This window comes from Mesoplodon mirus (genome assembly GCF_964341445.2).
Source record: "Mesoplodon mirus genome assembly, chromosome: 12".
Lineage (NCBI taxonomy): Eukaryota > Metazoa > Chordata > Mammalia > Artiodactyla > Ziphiidae > Mesoplodon > Mesoplodon mirus.
The window spans coordinates 37,214,655-37,233,059 of NC_138988.1; the positions used below are offsets into that span (position 1 = coordinate 37,214,655).

The following is an 18,405-nucleotide window of genomic DNA, read 5'->3' on the forward strand; positions in this document are numbered from 1 at the left end:
TAGCCAGAGCTCACATGAGGGCCTAAAGCAGCACGTAAAAAAGATCATCAGGGCTTCCCTGGTGGCACAGTGGTTGAGAGTCCGCCTGCTAATGCAGGGGACACAGGTTCGTGCACTGGTCCGGGAAGATCCCACATGCCGTGGAGCGGCTGGGCCCATGAGCCATGGCCACTGAGCCTGCGCGTCCAGAGCCTGTGCTCCTCAACGGGAGAGGCCACAACAGTGAGAGGCCCGCGTACCGCAAAAGATCATCAATAGTATGAATAGTTTTATGTATGTATTCCTGTAGATGTATATACCAAAAATATTTCCAAAAGGGTATAATATTCAGAAATTAAACCTCTCGGGTATTTTGCGGCTTGGACCAGTTCAGCAATTCTTCACTGGCCCTCAATTCTTCCTCCCCACCCCCTCACCACTGAATACTTACCAACTCATCACCACACCACCTAAACAATTTCTATTCTGCCAATGGTCAAGAATTCTTTACATTTATAAGTTTTGTCAATCATATTAACTAACAACACTGACTGCATCCACTGCCTTTGGGTACTCACGGAGTAAAATGGTGAGTATAAATTACCCCACTATTTAAATCATTATTTCTGGGGACTTCCCCAGTGGTCCAGTGGTTAAGACTCTGCACTCCCAATGCAGGGGCCCAGGTTCAATCCCTGGTCAGGGAACTAGATCCCACATGCCGCAACTAAAGATCCCGCACGCAGCAATGAAGATCCTGCATGCCGCAAATACAACCAGGCGCAGCCAAATAAATAAATAAATAAATAAATATTAAAATCAATCAATCAATCATTATTTCTTACTCTCTCTTTTTCTTCCTTCTGCAATTTAAGCAAGGTAAAATGTTAGCTATAATTCCATTAAAAAATTAAAGCACCTTTGTATTGAGAGTGAAAAAAGGGAATCAGTGTTGTCAGGCTTAGTGTCAATCTACTTAAGGACATAGGTAAGATTACATTTATTACGTGCCTTAATAAATGCACTTTATTAAGTGCATTAAGCACTTAATAAAGCAACTAAGCCCATGGGCGACAACTACTGAGCCTGTGCTCTAGAGCCCACGCGCCACAACTACTGAAGCCTGCGTGCCTAGAGCGCGTGCTCACAACAAGAGAAGCCACCACAATGAGAAGCCTGGAGGAGGCAAACTTTGAGACAACTCCTGAAGCAAGGCAGAATTAGACAAGTGAGGGGGGGAGGAGAAGACATTCCACACAGGAATCATGACTTGGATCTGAGGCGCACTGAAAAGGCAGAAAGTGTCTGGTTTTCTGGAAAGGGAGATAAAATGATTCATCAATAAGTACTGATCGGGACTTCCCTGGTGGCACAGTGGTTAAGAATCCACCTGCCAATGCAGGAGACACAGGTTCGAGCCCTGGTCCGTGAAGACCCCACATGCCATGGAGCAACTAAGCCCGTGCGCCACAACTACTAAGCCTGTGCTCTAGAGCCCACGAGCCACAACTACTGAGCCTGCATGCCACAACTACTGTTGCCCGCATGCCTAGAGCCCGTGCTCTGCAACAAGAGAAGCCACTGCAATGGGAAGCCCACGTGCCACAAGTAGAGAAAGCCGCTCATGGCAACAAAAACCCAATGCAGCCAAAAATAAATAAATATATTAAAAAATAAAATAAAATAAATAAGTACTGAGTAAGCATCTAGTATTGACCAGTACTGGTAGGGACTGAAGATACAAAGATGAGAGAACCCTGGTCACAGAGTGATGATTGGAGCCCTCCAGGAATCATCCAGTCAACTGACACAGATACGTAAACATATAAGATGAGCAATCTGGGGGCTTCCCTGATGGCACAATGGTTGGGAGTCCGCCTGCAGATGCAGGGGATGCAGGTTCGTGCCCCGGTCCGGGAGGATCCCGTGTGCCGCAGAGCGGCTGGGCCCGTGAGCCGTGGCCGCTGGGCCTGCGCGTCCAGAGCCTGTACTCCACAACGGGAGAGGCCACAGCGATGAGAGGCCCGCGTGCCGCAAAAAAAAAAAAAAAAAAAGATGAGCAATCTGGTAAGTATAACATATGACTAAAGTTCTTCTTCCATCAACTGATGACTAGATAAACAGAATGTAGCATATCCATAGAGTGGAATATTATCGAGCAATAAAAGGGAAGGAAGTACTAACGCATGCTACAGCATGGGCGAACTTTGAAAACATTATGCTAAGTGAAACAAACCAGTCACAGAAGGCCACATACTATATGATTCCATTTATCTGAAATGCCCAGAATAGGCAAAACCATTGAAACAGAAAGTAGATTAGTGGTTACCAGTGGGTAGGGGGAAGGAAGAATAGGGAGTGGCTGCTTAATGAGTACAAGTTTCTTTTTGCAGAAAAGAAATGTTTTGGGACTTCCCTGGAGGCACAAATGGTTAAGAATCCGCCTGCCAATGCAGGGGCCATGGGTTCGAACCCTGGTCTGGGAAGATCCCACATGCCACGGAGCAACTAAGCCCATGGGCGACAACTACTGAGCCTGCGCTCTAGAGCCCGTGTGCCACAACTACTGAAGCCTGCGCTCCTAGAGTGCATGCTCACAACAAGAGAAGCCACCACAATGAGAAGCCCGCGCACCACAACAAATAGTAGCCCCCACTCGCCGCAACTAGAGAAAGCCCGTGCGCAGCAACGAAGACCCAATGCAGCCAAAAATAAATAAATAAAATAATTAATCAAAAAACAACAACAACAAAAAAGGAAATGTTCTGGAATTATATAGTGGTGATGGTTGCATAACCTTGTGAATATACTAAAAATCACTGAATTAAACATTTTAAAATGGTGGAAATTTATGGTATGTGAATTATATTTCAGAAGGAAGGGAGGGAGGGAGGAAGGAAAAGGTTCTACAGGACAGAGAAGGAAATATTTTTGCCTGGAAAGGTTGGTGAAGACTTCCCAGAGGAGGCAACAGATCTGAACGTCAAAGGACAATGTCTCCTTTCCTTAAAAAGAGGGCCTCCCTGGTGGCGCAGTGGTTGAGAGTCCGCCTGCCGATGCAGGGGATACGGGTTCATGCCCCGGTCTGGGAGGATCCCATATGCCGCGGAGCGGCTGGGCCCGTGAGCCATGGCCGCTGGGCCTGCGCATCCGGAGCCTGTGCTCCGCAACGGGAGAGGCCACAACAGTGAGAGGCCCGCATACCGCAAAAAGAAAAAAAAAAAAAAAGAGACTGATGGAAATAGAGACACAGATGTAGAGAACAAACGTATGGACACCAAGGGGGGAAAGTGGCGGGGGGGTGGGGCAGTGGTGTGATGAATTGGGAGACTGGGATTGACATGTATACACTAATATGTATAAAATGTATAACTAATAAGAACCTGCTGTATAAAATTCAAAAAAAAAAAAGAAGAGACTGATGAAGTCATTCAGAGAGAGGGAATGACATATGCAGAAGTACAGTTCCATAGGAATAGAGGTTAGGGGAGTAAATGGGGAAATTGTGAGAAGTAGACAGGCCAGATCTTGATCCAGCAGTGTCTGGAGGACTTTGTTTAGGAGTCTGAGCTTTGTCCTATATAAAAATTGGCAAATATGTGGCACTTGGCACCACTCTCCTGTCTGCACCTCTGGCAGACATAACTATTATGCCATCGAGCCCTTCTCTGCTGAGCTCAGAAGTGGCCTCAGTATCTGTCTCCATGCAATCCTTCCCACAGTCCATGTGCCCCCAGTGGGAGCCACTACAGGATCTCAAGCAGGGAAGTGGCATCATCTGAATTCCCAATTTAAAAAGAACACTGGTGGGACTTCCCTGGTGGCACAGTGGTTAAGATTCCATACTTCTGGGCTTCCCTGGTGGAGCAGTGGTTGAGAGTCCGCCTGCCGATGAAGGGGACATGGGTTCGTGCCCCGGTCTGGGAAGATCCCACATGCCGCGGAGCGGCTGGGCCCGTGAGCCATGGCCGCTGAGCCTGTGCGTCCGGAGCCTGTGCTCCGCAACAGGAGAGGCCACAACAGTGAGAGGCCCACATACTGCAAAAAAAAAAAAAAAAAAAAAAAAAAGATTCCACACTTCTAATGCAGGGGGCCCGGGTTCGATCTCTGGTCAGGGAACTAGATCCTACATGCATGCCACAACTAAGGAGCCCGCCTGCCTCAACTAAGACCTGGTGCAACCAAATAAATAAATAAATACATACATATTTAAAAAAAAATAAAAAAGAACAGTGGTAACTATGTGGAGCACTATTTGAAAACTGGCTTTAGGAGCCCCAGCTACAGGAACAGCAGAAGGATTTTTAACTGCAGAGAAATGGGTGACAGGCAACCCTTTCAGAAGGACTATAAAAATGAGAGAATGAAGGAAGGAAAATCAACCATCATAATCCAGGACTATACCTCGAGGCCCTGGGTTAAGAGGAAAGAAACCAGAAAGAATGGAGCAGGAGTAAGGCATTACCAAGGAAAACTCACAGGAAGGAAAGGGAAAAATTATATATGAATCTGAGGCTTGAAGTCTGGCATACCCTTCACCAAAATCAGAAAGAACAGTAAAGGGATAGCTGGTTTGGTAGGGAGAAATGAAAAAATCCATGCAAGATATTTGATAAGTGCTAGAAAATAAACAAAAAAGAGCCAACTGGTAGTAAACATGCTTTGGACAGGAAAACAGCACACCAATGAAGAATAAAGGCTCTGGGACGAGATGGCCTGGGTCAGAGTCCCAGCACTGCCACTTTCTATCTAAGGAATACTAAAGAAGTTACTTAATTTCTCTAAACCTAGATTTCTTTATTTATAAAATGAGAAGAATAACAGTACATATGTAAGATTTTTTTAATTAAGTGAAAAAAATAAAGTAATTAGCATATTGCCTAGCACATGGTAAGTTAGCTTTCAATTAATGTTGGTGATTACCTTTAGCTACTCCATGATGACAGTATGTAGTATGACCAGCTATGCTTTGGAGAAGCTAAACTATATTACCCAAAGAGTTAGAAAATCTTCCCAACTCTGAGACAGGACAGGAAAGCAGAGGATTCTTTGAATTTTGAGGTCAAGGAATTAGTACCTGAATTAGTACCATTTCACAAGTTCTGCCTTTTAGGTTTAAAAACATTTCCTTGGGCTTCCCTGGTGGTGCAGTGGTTAAAAATCCGCCTGCCAATGCAGGGGACACGGGTTCGAGCCCTGGTCCGGGAAGATCCCACATGCCATGGAGCAACTAAGCCCTTGAGCCACAACTACTTAGCCTGCGCTCTAGAGCCTGCATGCCTCAACTACTGAAGCCCATGCGCCTAGAGCCCGTGCTCTGCAACGAAAGAAGCCACCACAATGAGAAGCCCACGCACTGCAACGAAGAGTAGCCCCCACTCACCGTAACTAGAGAAAGCCTGTGTGCAGCAACGAAGACCCAACGCAGCCAAAAATAAATAAATATATTTATTAAAAAATAAATAAAGGGCTTCCCTGGTGGCACAGTGGTTGAGAGTCCGCCTGCCGATGCAGGGGACACGGGTTCGTGCCCCGGTCCAGGAAGATCCAACATGCCGCGGAGCAGCTAGGCCCGTGAGCCATGGCCGCTGGGCCTGCACGGCCAGAGCCTGTGCTCCGTAACAGGAGAGGCCACAAGAGTGAGAGGCCCGCGTACCGCAAAAAAAATAAAAAATAAAAAATAAATAAAATAAAAATAAAAACATTTCCTTAAGTGTTCTTAACTTGAAGCAAAGTCTACTTTAGCTCAGTCACTTATTCAATCAGTATTTATTGCAAACTCTTAGTACAAAGAATTGTGCTGGACACTGTAGGATGCAAAATTACACGCAGTGTAAATGTGGTACCTATATCAAGAAGATTACACTAGGAGGGAAGAAAAACTTACACACACAAATAGCTGAAGCACCAGGCATACTGTGAAATGTCACTGATGCACTGCCAGTCATGAGAGTCAGAAGAGGGAGGACTCACTTCCAATGTGGATGAAGCTGTCACCTGAACTTAGTCTAGAAAGATGGTCAGAAATTCAATCGGCCAGAACACAGGTTCAGGAGAAACAATGTGAATAGGACAGCCAAAGAAAACAATGTGAATACAGACACAAAGCTGAAAAGTGCTAAATGTATGTTTCTGGAAGAGCCAGGAGTCAGGATTAACTGAAGAACTAGCCACGAGATAACTGGCCCTATGTTGAAGACAAATGAAAGGGAAAAGCCACAGGATGAAGCCTGGATATCCTGAGAGAGGCCAGATGGGAAAAGCCAGAAACTTGTTTGGGGAGTAGAATGATGCATGTGGTCCCACATATGCTGAGCAGGACATTTCTGAAACCACCTTCTCACAGCTGATAGGCTTTTAAAGCTGCACAGGACTTCAGACTCTAATCCAGCCCTACCATCCTTCTGACTGAGGACACCAAGATCAAGAGAAGTGACTGAACTGCCCAAGCCATGGAGTTAGTGGCAAGACTGAGTGAAGCCCTGGTGGGCAGACTCAGTTCAGGGCACTTTGCACTCATTCCCATGACCAGAAAGACATATCTAAAGGCCAGGATGAAATGTGGGTTTGTTGCTTGGTAAAGAAACCATGGTTATAGAATTGAGTCACTTGGACAGCCTGAAGTGGTGGGAGTGAAAGAGCTAGATTTCTGAGGGTCAGACTACAGAGGGAATAGAAAACGAAAAACAACAAACCTGGGTTACATCCACATCCAGGAGGAAAAAGGAAGGGGTTTTTAAACATCTGAGAGGCAGGCAGAGAATCAGGATAGTGCAGAGTCTTAGAAGCCAAGGTCAGTGTCTCCTCTTCAGCTGACACATATGTGTTCCATAAATATCTGCTGAATGAATGGATAGATGAAGACAGAGTAAATGCAAAAAATGTTTGAGCCCCCACGTAGGTAAAGCATGGTGCTAAGCACTTCATGTGGGAATAAATGAGGTAACCTCACAACCACCCTATTAGGCAGCATTATCATCATTATCTCACTGCATTTCAAGATGAGAAAACAAGTTTAAAAATTGCCCAAGTTAAACAGCAGGTATCAGAGCCAGGATTAAATATCAAGTCCTCACTATTAAGGAAACGTTAATTTTTATCAGGGTAGAAAATGGCAATGTAATGGTGTTTAAGAAATAAAATATTCTTATTAGTTAGAGACACACACTCAGTGACAAAGTCTGAGATTTAGCTTTAAAATATGCCAACAACAGCAAAAAAAGGTGGGAAGGACAATTGAAAGAAAAAATTGGGGAAATATTGGTCATTATTGAAATTGAGCGATGGGTCCATGGGGTTCATTATACTATACTCCCTGCTGTTCTATATGTTTGAAATTTTCCATAATAAAAAGTCCACTCATGTGCAACTTCCCTCCCTGCAAAGATGGTAGGGAATGGGGAATTAGTCAAAACAAGGGAGAACAAACATCAAGAAAAAAATTTTTGTCTGGGCAACAAGGAATTCACTCAGAGATAGTATTCAGGAGAAAAACAGGACCAGAAGCCAGACCACAAAGGATTAAGAGATATAGATAAAGCAAGTAGTGAGGAAATGGCAGTAAAACTGCATTTTAGATAAAAGGGACAGGAAGGAGAGGGCTAGGATGGCATGAGAGGTCAAGTTACTATGGGTCTACCTTGTATGTAGGTAAAAACAAAAAGGGGAGGGAGGGAGGATAGGAAGATGCTAGAAAGAAGATAACTGAGTAATCAATTAATTAATTGATCAATCTATATATGAAACAAAAACATGAAAAGATGCTCATCACTTACATTTAAGGAAATGTAAATAAAAGTTATCTAGGCTTCAATTGTCAAAGATTAAATTTATTTAATGTTCAGTGTTAGAGAAGAAATATAAATTGATATAATCTTTCAAAAGTTATGTGATAATATCTAGTAAAATTTTAAACATGCATAACTTTTGACACAGAAACTCCACTTGTAGGAATTTATCCTAAGAAGTATACAGAGTACAGAAGATACGAAGATATATTTACAAGGATGCTTATAACTGCAAGAAAAAGAAACAAATGGCTGTCATCAGGGGACTAGGAAAACTGATAGAAATTAACTACGTAACTATTAAAAGATAGATATGTGTCCGAAACATGGGAAAATGCCCAAAATAAAGGCATTAAATGAAGACAGAAAGCAAATTATAGAAAAGTAGATATACTGTTATTCCATTTCTGTAAAAAGGAATTACTTTATCTCACACACATACAGAAGCACAAATACATCCATGTCAGCATACACAGTGGAAAAAAGTGTGGATATATATAAACCAAATTCATGATAGTGGTTAACATTGAGACATGGGATTATGGGTTCCTTTCCTTATTTAAAAATGCCTCCGGGGAGGGGGAAGGGTAAACTGAAAAAAACTTTAAAAAATAATAAAATAAAATAAAATAAAAATAAAAATGCCTGAATTTTACTGTGCTCATATATTACTTGCATAATCAGGAAAAAAGTCAAGGAATTTCCAAAAGCGAGAGTGATGAAAGTGTCATAATAGAAAGGAAAGGGGAAAAAATTAGTGAGCACAAGCCCTAAAGTGAAGTCACAGGTCAAGAATGAGGCAGACAGAGAGCAGGTCTAGGGCCTGAGGGAAAAACGAGCCTTGCAAAACGTGCAAGCAGCTGCTGTGGGAACTGGGACCCTGAGAATGCAGCACAAGAGCACCCGGAGGGGCAGAGACAGCTCAACTGAAGTGAGGCAATGGGAACTGCTGACAACCAAAGCAGCCCATTTTCCTGACTCCCCAGAAACACTGGGCAGCCTAGGGGCAGTGAAAGAAGCCAGGGGAGAGAATTCAGGGTTGGCAACTGGCAGAATGCAAAGGTTCAAGCAGGTTCTCAGACCTGGGGAGGGCAGCACTGTAACTGTGGACCATGGCAAACCAGCATCCAAACTAAGGTGGGAGGTGGGTGAAATAGGAGAGAAGAGAAAGGTAGAGAGATAGGGTGGGGGAAGACAGTGAGAGTGGATGGCACAATGAGAACAAAGAGCCTAAGCTCAATCCAGAATCACACTTAAAGGATTCTTTCCCAAACTTCCATTTTTCTTCCAATTTCTAAATTTCATCACATTAGGAGGAAGATCCCAATTTGTGTCACTGGGCTTCAAGGGCAAAAACTCTCCACCTGGTTTTGGGTGTTTCTCATAACCTGTAAGGGATCTGTGAGGAAGGTGGAGGCTCCACCTAGGCTCCCCCACACCCAGTTCTTGCAGAGTTACTAGGCTGCTGTTAATAGAGCAGAAGCTCTGCTCCCTGTGTGGCACTACCTTCTTTGTGTGTATCCTCTACTGGCCAGAAGCCTGGAATAAGGAGTGACTTTCACCCCAAACTGAAGCCCTAACAATATCTCATGAGGAGGTTTAAAAAGGCCCTAAACTTAGAAAACCTGGCATCAAGTCCCACCTTTTTTTCTTATTGGCTTTGTGAACTTGAAAGCAAGCCACTTCACCTCTTTGTATTTGCTTCTTCATCTATAAAATGGGGTTATCTGCCTCACAGTGTTGCTGGGAGGATGTAAATGTACATCAAAGTGTTTTATAAAACTATAATATCATACATATGAAAGGTATACGTATACTTATCATAGTAAAGCAAACATTTTTCAATTCTACCTATATATCACTTTCATCAATGGTGCTATAAAACCGTAAATGGGTGCTAGCACCTTCAATGTGCCTATGCTGGCTGAAACTGTCCATGTTTTTATTGCTTTTAACCTATATAACAATTTTCTTCACAAGATTTCAACACTGCTCACAAATTTCTTCAATTTAACAGTTGCTTGCCACATTTAAAGTGCCTTATGCTTTGTCTCAGTTTTCCTTTTTATCTCATGTCAATTTTTATCTTTAACTACAGTTACTTTTCATGCTTTCCTTTTCTTCAGTCTGTTATGTTTGTCACCTACATGAAAGAATAACTGCATTAGGTAGGCTTCAATAGAGTTCCTTACACCTGGACAGTGGGATTCCTATGTGGTCTGATCAACCATGAAAATTAATTCAAAGTAATTTAGGTAGTATATTCTCAAGTTATTTTACCACTAAGAAGAACCAAGAGGGTGACTAAATGAATTGGCACAATTCCATTACTTCTAGCTTAATAACTCAGAACACAGAGCTTCCTAACAAAGAACTAATATATCAATTTCAGTGTTAGTACAGTATTAGGCTGAACGAAGGACTAATACAGATAATTTCATAATCACTGAGTTCAAATTCCTAAATAAAGTTTGGGCAAATGATCTTATATCCTGAATATGGCCACATTGAGCTCAGCTGGATCTTCAAAAAGTCCATCAGCTGACAAAAGTCACAACATCCTAGTGTTAAATCCATTACCCACACCCAGGCTGGAAGTAGCTGTCTAGAGACCTTGTAGCCCAAACTGACTAGTCACTGTTCTTCACACATGAAGACAAATTGCTCAGAGCAGTAAATGGCCAGTGGAAGATCTAGATAATACCCATAAAGAACTGTCACATTCTCTTCCAAGGGAAACTTTTGCCAAGACCCAAAGAGAGCAAGTAATAGCTCCCCAGCATCAAAACCATAAACATATGGAATAAGCAACACATTTTCACAGCAAAATTATGTATTGCTTTTAGGAACCTGGAAATACAAAGGCAGAAGCACTGCTTCAGCCAGGATCTGAGGCACCCATGAAATCAGAACCCTCATCACATCACCAGCTCCACAAGGAATGATTTCATGATATTTTACATGCAGAGGCCATTCATTTCTTCACTAAACATTTATTGAGTAGCCACTTCTGTATCAGAAATGTTTAGATACTGGGGTATAGAGTTAAACAAGACCAGGTCCTGCCCTCACGTAGGTCACAACATAGGCACAGAAAACACACAAAAATACCCAAAGTTAAGAGTACAGTGATTATGAAAGAAGCTTTCACAGATTGCAATGCCATACAAAGGAAAGGCATTCAGCCTAATCTGGGAAGAATCAAGGAAGAGTTTTAAGTGATGGTGCCTGAATTCCTAGTAAATTCAAGCCTAAGAGTCAAACAAGCACTAGAACGGGAGGAAAATTAGTAGGAGAAATAGCCTGAGAATGCTGGGACATTCAAGGAGCTCACTATAACTGGAGCCTAAAGTGACAGAGGAATTGTGGCAGAAGAGAGACTAGAGAGGAAGATACCAAAGAGGCCAGGTCATAAAGGTCTTTGTGAGATGTTGAAGTAGAGACATATCAGGATCTAGATGTTCATGTATCTTGAGGCCAGAGGAATATTATTTACTTTTAACTGAAGTTAAAGACCACCCCAAACGGAGGGGGAATTTGACTAAGGAAGACTGGAAGAGATTTAGGGCCAGTTATTTTGAATCATTTCTGTCTGGCTCATACTTATTTTTCTCTCTACTTTTTTCTCCCCCCCTCTCACAGGGAAAAAATAAAACCGAACAATTCTATAACAAAGCCTGTGAACCTTCTGTTCATCAAAAACATTTCTGAACAGAGTGCTAGATTCTATCAAACTAGCCCAAATTAGAGAAAGACGACAAATCTCTCCAGCATCTGGAGCCTTCCAGGCAAAAAGACCAAAGTCAGGTATCTGATGCCAACAGAAGAAAGCTAGAGAAATATCCTGATCAGGGGCCACACAGAATATGCTGCCTGGCATACTCCAGCACTCTGTCACTGGGAATGCCCACTGTTCCCAAAACAAGGACATGCCAAACAGTTACCTCCTGGCTTCTCCATAGAAACTGCCAGGAAAAAACCTACCAGTGCCAGGAATGACCTTGGACTTTATAGTGTTGACTCCCGGCCACCAGTACTGGATAAAGACTACCTCAACAATTCTCTCACCTGTCCAGGGTGCCAACAGGTGTAGACAGAAGGCTGCCTTCCTCACCAGACAAGGAAATTGAATCTCTCATCCATGCATAGCACCCAGCCACACTCCTATTACTAATACTACTGAGAACAGTAACCCAACATAATGATATACACAACCTACTACCAACAGCAAGCACTGGCCACCCATTAAGCACCAGGCCCTCATCTCCAGTCCTCACTACAACCTGCAGAGGTTATTTTAACCCCATTTCACAGGCTGAAAAAAATTAAATTAAATTAAAAAACAAGGCTCAGAGAGGTTAACAGCTTACCCAGGTCAAAAAGCAAGCAAGAGGTAGAGATGGGATGACCCCAAAGACCATGCTCTTTCCATTGTACTAGACACCTCAGAATCTTTCCAAAGAAATCAAACACTTTAAGCCTTCTTTCCAAGAGTTTCTGAGGTTATCCATCTGACTAAGAGGTAGTCAAAATATTTTTCAGCTATCAGTTTGCCTTCAAAGCAACAAAATAAAGCAGTTTTCATTTTATTTGATCAAGTAAATATTCCAGATGGAAAAATGAAAGATATTTCAAAGAATTTATTTACTGTCTTAGTGTCTTGATTTTAAACCTCTTCATTTATTTTTGGCCAAAATACATACAGAGAGATAGAGAAGAGAGCAAAGGACAGAATTTCATTTAACTAGATAGGAATGGAGATTAACAATTAAAGCAAAAAAGCATTCAAATATAATTTATGCAGTAATAATTAAGAGGCAAGGAATTTCAAACAGGCTGAGCCTTACCTCAATCTTATTCCTCCTGTTCTAGGAGACAGCACTCCAAGGCATCAGCAGACACTCCCAGCCTACATACAGTGAACCAGACAAAGGGAGTAAGCAACGCCTTCATGCTCCCAAAACCACAGTGGGAAGGAAAGTGTGATGGCTTCCTGGGGAACCTAAGCACATATACAGTATTTGTAAATCATAGCTCATCAAGACACACACAGCAACAAAATGTTTACCTTGTGGTTTGTCTACAGGCATACTTAAAGTTAACAGGTGTATGTAAATAAAACAATGCAGAAACAACCCCATACCATTGTGAACTTTTCCCATGGAAATATATGAGGATAATCAATTGTCACTAGTCAAAATCAATACTTTTTAAAAACTTCATTCAATGGTTTTACTGATTAAAAACTTGATATGCCTGAATCACTTCTTCCTTCATAGACCTATAGCCACTTCTGAAATATGAACTATTACTATTAAAACATGAAAAACATCACCATTGTAGAGGTGCCCAACACAGTGCCTGGAATAATTCAATAGATATTGGTTTATGAAAGAATGAGTTACTTAAGATAGAAAACTTAAAAGAGAGAATGGGACAGACAGAAATAATACAGTGCAAGGGAAATATATGATTTTTTAAAGATTAAGGGGAAAAACAATCCCCAGAACCATCAGTACAACTACAAATAGTCAGAATTACCTCACATCTCACCTGAAAATTTGTACTCTTATATACTCCAATGAGGCAATACAACTCCTAACACTCTAAACAAACTCTGAAAGTGCAATGACTCTGACACTTTTTTTTTCATATGAGATTTGATATCTCATCTACAGACAACACACCAACTTTTGCCTGAATACTACATAGAGAGAGCTCTGGTGCACAGATGCAGGCCTCAGCTATTTGGAGTTTGCACATTGCCTTTCAATGATACAGATAAGACACAGTGTACAGACCAGACAGACAACACTTCTAGTGAAGATAATGCCCTGGGAGAGTTAAAATGACAGTCACTAAGATTTAACAGATTTAACGTAATGACTTCACGGTAGTAGGAGAAAATGAAGTTTAGGGATATAAAGAACTTTTAACAACATAAACTGTTAGAGTTTTCACATCCTTCTCTAGAGTTGCATACATTAAACAATGACACATAAATTAGTGAAAAGCGGCTCTTAATTTAGATTTAGAATTGGACTGAAAAATCCCTGGAATTTATATATATTATACTGTCTAAGTTTGTCTATCATCATAAACAACAGCCATAGTGCTGAAAAGAAAGTATGAGTCACAATTCAAAAACAAAGGAGAAAAAAAATGAACAGAGGAAAGCTTTGGATCCAAATACCACAAAGAAATTATTTACTTAAAACACTGTCAATGACAGCTACCATTCTGACTTGGAGTAAGAAGGAATGGTCCACACTGTCTTCTATTCAGGAACAAACTCAATTCAGCCCCCAAACGCTCCTTCCAGCACCGTCTACCTCAGTGCCCAGCCACCAACACAGTCAGCCACATCCACTAGCAAGGGACAGGAATTCTAAGATCTGAGTCACCCCTCCCCCTCAGTAAGAGGTCATTCTCTATCAGAAAGCCCACTCTGCAAAGGCCCCTTGTTCATCTCACAGGCTGTTACCACCATGGCCCACAAAAAGCTAATTCTCCAACTTCAGCAGCCTACCAACCCTCCTCTATACTCTCCAATTCACAACTCCGGCTTCACCCTAACTCCAAGGTGGCCAACACTACTCACGGAGACATTCTTGTGACAAGTTCCCTACCTGAGAACCACTCAACTCCAGAATGCTGGGCCCTGGAGAATCCAGCCCTTTGCTCAACTCCCCTGTGCCCAGCTGAGCTCCTGCCTTTCCAGGAACTAATCACCGATTACCTCAGAGAAGCTAAATACTCAATACCCTTTCTCCCCAGTCAGATCCCGGTCTGCCAAGTTCATGGACCTGGGGGCGTGGAGCGGGTGGGGAGGAGGGCAGGGAGAGACGCATCTCGATTCGCCTTAGGGACCAGGCACACTGAGGCCCCTAGAATCCCAAACGCATCCTCCCCCCAATCCACCCGCTATGGCCAGCCTCCAGGGCGTCTGCATGAGGCACTAAGAGCGCACGCCTCTAGAGTTAAGTCTCCGTGCCCCTATAACTCCCTTTCCCGGCTACAAAAATTCTAAATACCAAGCCAACACGGCCCCGGGTGGAGGCGAAGACCCCCGCCAAGCCTCCGGCCACTGGAGTTCCCTAGGTCGGATCCAGCGCCCCAAGGCCTGGGCCGCCGGGACCCACTTGCTGACCCAGGCCGCTGAGCGCCAGGGGCCCTGGCCGCGTCTCCACTCCGCCCCCATTGTTGAGGGTCCCGGCGGCCCGAGCAGGGAGCCGGGGGCCGGCACCGGCACTCACCTCCCGCGCCGCGGCTCCGGGCCGCGCCGGGCCGGGCAGGGCCGAGTGGCCGAGCGTTCCTCTGCGCCCGCCTTGGCAGTGCCTGCGGCAGCGGCGTCTGGGGTAGAGGGAAGCAGCCGGCCAGGCCCGGGCGCCGCGGGCTGGCTCCGGCTGAGCGTCGGTGTTCTCCTGCGGCGGCGCTCGCAGCCTCCGCTGGCGGTCCGCGCCAGAAAGCGTCCCCCTCTCGGCCCGCGCGCCCGGCCGCCCGGACGGGAACATGCGCCGCCGACAGGAAAGTTCCGCTGAGAGCCTAGCGGAGGCCGCTGTTGCCCCGCGCCGGGTGGACTGCGATTCCTCCCTCTACAGAGCCGTCTATGCTACAGATAACTTTTTTCAGGCGTGAATGAGGCACGGAAATCTCAGGCCGGAAACCTGGGAATGGTTTTAGTGGTGGGTCCGACAGAATGGGTTTGCACCCCGCTAGCCACCAGAGAGGCACGTTGACCAGTCAGTGCTTCAATTGAGCCTCGGTTCCTCCTCATTCCTCACTTAGGGATAACCCTGGAGGCTTGTTAGGATTGGATGAGATGATGCAAGTGCCTGGCGCGGAGATATGGGGCTCAACATTGGGGATCGGTCATTGCTGATGCTGCCAATGATGATTGCTACTACTGCTATCTCCTCCTACAGAGGTTAGGCGCAGCTCTCAAGGACCCCTGAAATTGATGCGCACCATGCAACTCTAGGTTTTCCCCCCTCCCGTCCGGTTTCCTGTTAACTGAAGCTGGAAAAAAAGTGGGGACAAGAAAGGGCTTTCCTGATCACTGACACTCAGTGGGAAGTTAAGGATGCAGGTTCTCCTCCCTCAAGTTGGGAATTACTGCCATGTGGGCTCCGGTTAACAAGAAGAGTGAACTGTGTCAGCTTTCTTCACTACAGCCCCAGGTTCCCTTCCTCCTCCTTATCCCAAGAAGTGAACATTGATGAGATGATGAAAAAATCCTGAAAGTGGATTCTGTTTTCCTCATAAAATCAAGAGGATAAAAAAATCGTTTCTCGGACTTCCCTGGTGGCGCAGTGGTTAAGAATCCTCCTGCCAATGCAGGGGACACGGGTTCGATCCCTGTTATGGGAAGATCCCACAAGCCTCGGAGCAACTAAGCCTGTGCGCCACAACTACTGAGCCAGCGTGCCACAACTACTGAAGCCCACGTGCCTAGAGCCCGTGCTCCGCAGCAAGAGAAGCTATCGCAATGAGAAGCCCACGCCCCGCAACAAAGAGTAGCGCTACCCCGCTCGCCGCAACTAGAGAAAGCCCGCGGGCAGCAAAGAAGACCCAATGCAGCCAAAAATAAGTTAATTAATTAATTTTTAAAAATCCTTTCTCCTTCCCACTTCCTTTTTCTTCTGGGCCTTCACACCTCTAGATATCAGTTATTTTTGGGAACAAATTAAGTTATAAAAATACAAGTGTGTGTTCCCAAACTATCCATGGGTATTTAGATTTGCAGAAGGTGCTCCAAAAGTATCACAGCTTTCACATGTCCTTAGATTTTCCATTCTCACTTAGCCCCTTGGCTTTTGAGACTCAGGAAATTTTACCTTGATACCCATCTCCCTTGTCTGAAGACACTTTCCAGAAAAGCTCTGATATCAGTCACTTGAACCTAAATTAAATTTTGTCACTGTGTCACACATGTACACACATGGATTTCCATTTAGATTATCCTCTGGAAGTAAGGAAAGGGCTCAGCTGGCTAAAGACATTTCGGTAACCATTTGGAAACAGCAGGCTCATAGATAGAAAGCAGCATGCTCAAAACCTCTGGAGGCTCTCTGCTCCCTCAAGTAAGGGAACTTCATCCTATGATCTTAAAGGACAAAGAATGCCTCAAAAGCTGGTTCACTTTTCTCAGAATCCTGAGATCACCTGAGGTCTGACCCCTCCCTACTCCACATTTTCACCAGTTGGCCTCTTAGCTTGGACTACTCGTGTGACACATAAAGCAGATTTGGTCTCAAGTGTCGAAGTAGGTTCAGGTGAGAGCCCTAAAGATGACCAAAGTGAGGAGAAAGAGACCAGTGAAGCTGGGCAGAAACTTGAGAGAGCAGTCTTATTGTTTATCTCCCTCCCCTCTCCCAAAAGACCCAATACACAACTATCAGAGACACCCACACTTACCTGCCTCCTCTGTCACTGAGGTTGAGCAACAAGGGCCAGGGCTGGCTCCCCTGATGATGGAAGCCTCCCAAGATGCCATTGCCCTTCTGTGACATCACTGCTTCCTTGCCCTCTGGGAGCTTCCCTGACAACTTGAATGATGTTATGCCCTCACAACCACCTTTGGGAATCATGCTACCCCCCAATTCACCAGTAGGAAATTGGGTTATATTAGGGAGGAATCCTTAGAGTGATTTACATGCATAGCTGCCTATTGATGGCTCTGCCTTCAAGTGCGGTTTAAAAATCTGGGGTCTTCCTGCTGAGATTAGAGAAGACTCACCAGTGACTTGTTAATCAGAAACTATAGCTAGTTCTTCTTCATCACTGTGAACCCACACCTGGAAAAACACCCTCTTCCTTTCACCTGTTTAACCTCCTCCTCATTCCATGAAAACCAACCCAGTCCTTCTTCCACCAGCCACATTTCCAACCCACTCCCACTTCTGGATGCCAAAAAACATGATCACTCTGAACCAGGTTCCAAGGTGACAGATAGTTGTTTTTCTTTCTTCGACAGCCATCCTATTCTTTATTTTTTATTTTTTTATTTTTGGCTACGTTGCGTCTTTGTTGCTGCGTGCAGGCTTTCTCTAGTTGTGACGAGCGGGGGCTACTCTTCCTTGCAGTGCATGGGCTTCTCATTGCAGTGGCTTCTCTTGTTGCGGAGCACGGGCTCTAGCCGTGTGGGCTTCAGTAGTTGTACCGCACGCACTCAGTAGTTGTGACTCGCGGACTCCAGAGCACAGGCTCAGTAGTTGTGGTGCATGGGTTTAGTTGCTCCACGGCATGTGGGATCTTCCTGGACCAGGGCTCGAACCCGTGTCCGCTGCATTGGCAGGCAGATTCGTAACCACTGCACCACGAGGGAAGCCCAGCCATCCTATTCTTGGGATGTTTTCTAACTTTCACCTCGTACACAGCTTCTCTTATACTAGATTATAATCTCTGGGAGGCTTGAAAAAAAAATCCACCCCAACATCTATTGAAGACCTGGCAAAGCTGCTGCATCATAAAATTCCCCATTCAGCAATTACCTATTGGGTACCTACCTTGTACCAGGCACTGTGCTGGATGCTGGGGAATACTAATAAGACGTGCCAAGCATAAATGTAAGCATTTTAGAGCTATTAACGCATTTGATCCTCACATCGACATAATGAGGCATGTATAAGTATCACCC

The 18,405-nt window shown here is 44.4% G+C and overlaps 1 protein-coding gene across 7 annotated transcripts in view; it reads right to left on the reverse strand.

Annotated features, from left to right (window-relative positions):
* The window catches only part of RAD54L2 (RAD54 like 2), an 87,311-nt gene extending 72,075 nt beyond the window's left edge, over window positions 1–15,236 (reverse strand). For 2 of the 7 annotated variants that reach the window (XM_082638642.1, XM_082638636.1), the window contains exons 1-2: window positions 15,023–15,236; window positions 12,614–12,768 (exon numbers count right to left, since the gene is read on the reverse strand). The gene's annotated coding sequence lies outside the window, so the exon portion shown is untranslated. Of the gene's footprint in view, window positions 1–6,674; window positions 6,821–12,613; window positions 12,769–14,395; window positions 14,605–15,022 lie in introns of those variants that run through there. The other 5 variants (XM_082638637.1, XM_082638638.1, XM_082638640.1 and 2 more) reach the window with 5 other exon arrangements.
* Between the last annotated feature and the right edge of the window lie 3,169 nt (window positions 15,237–18,405).